Source organism: Gavialis gangeticus, unplaced genomic scaffold (assembly GCF_001723915.1).
Source record: "Gavialis gangeticus isolate Ggan-Ray unplaced genomic scaffold, GavGan_comp1, whole genome shotgun sequence".
Taxonomy (NCBI): Eukaryota; Metazoa; Chordata; order Crocodylia; family Gavialidae; genus Gavialis; species Gavialis gangeticus.
In genome coordinates this window covers 53,908,913-53,910,033 of record NW_017729034.1, presented here as the reverse complement: position 1 = coordinate 53,910,033, position 1,121 = coordinate 53,908,913, and positions in this window count along the sequence as shown.

Here is a 1,121-nt window from a genome sequence, read left to right as displayed (position 1 = left end):
CCACGTGTGTCCTGCCACTCCTACTTCCTGGCACTCCTAGACTGTGTCCCAGCCACTCCCAACGTGAGATTGATTGTCAGGGTCGATTGGTTGGTGACCACTTACTTAGGGCATTCTACTGAAACCCCATACTCATCCAGTAGTTCTAATAAAGCCACGGATGTAAACCTTACTTCTATAACTGCTTGTATCATCACAATGCCCATTGCTAAAGTAACAGCTATGGCAAGGAAAAATAATTTTAAAAAAGAAGGACTTTTTCCCCAAATCAGCATGGGGAAATAAGCTCCTCATCTTACATTTGCATACAAGGAAACCTCATTGTCAATCATTAAGCTGCTGCCAAAAGCAGCATGTGCTTAATAGTGGAAACCAACTATGAAGCTGATTAAACAGTCAATACTGAACATGACTGAAACACCTGGCCCTTATTGGGTCAACACCCTGTTTTTTTGTGTGGTCTTCAAAAAATGGGCTTCTCTCCCATGAGGGAATGAGCACTGGGCCTGGAGGTATTGCAATACCAGGCCAGCACTTGGAAAGGCTGAAGCGAGCTCTGACACCCATCCCTGCCAAAAATGCTGATAAGAATCTTTTCTTTTTTTTTAAGGAAAATTCTTCATTTCCCAAGTCAAATCAACCAAATCACTTCCAAATCCATGAGTCATTCAAGAACCATATGTGACCCTGCTACCGGGAAGCATCCTCCACCCCTCCCTGGGGCTTCCGATGCTTCCAAATCCTTTGGCAGGCAACCTACATGCGGGCCCAAGCCCAGAAGCTTGGGGTTCAGACGCCCCTGAGTTTCACTTGCCCCCAGCCATATGGCTGCAGGAGGAAGCTAGGGAGGAGTCTCCCATTTCCATGAAGTCGGTGTGTAGCCATGATCCTCCCACTAGAAGTGAAAATGGGGGGCTAACTATACATTACCTTGGTTAGTACCCCCTGCAAAGAAAGTGGTTTTCCTCTGCCAGTAGAAAAACTACTTTCATGGTCATGGTGTTTCCCCTGCCAGGTACATTTGATTAGTGTGGTTGCACCCTTCATGAGGTGGAGCCAGACCCAGTTGCCCTGTGCTTTGTCTGTGTGACGGGCTGGCTGGCAGTGACCTGGCCCAGGGG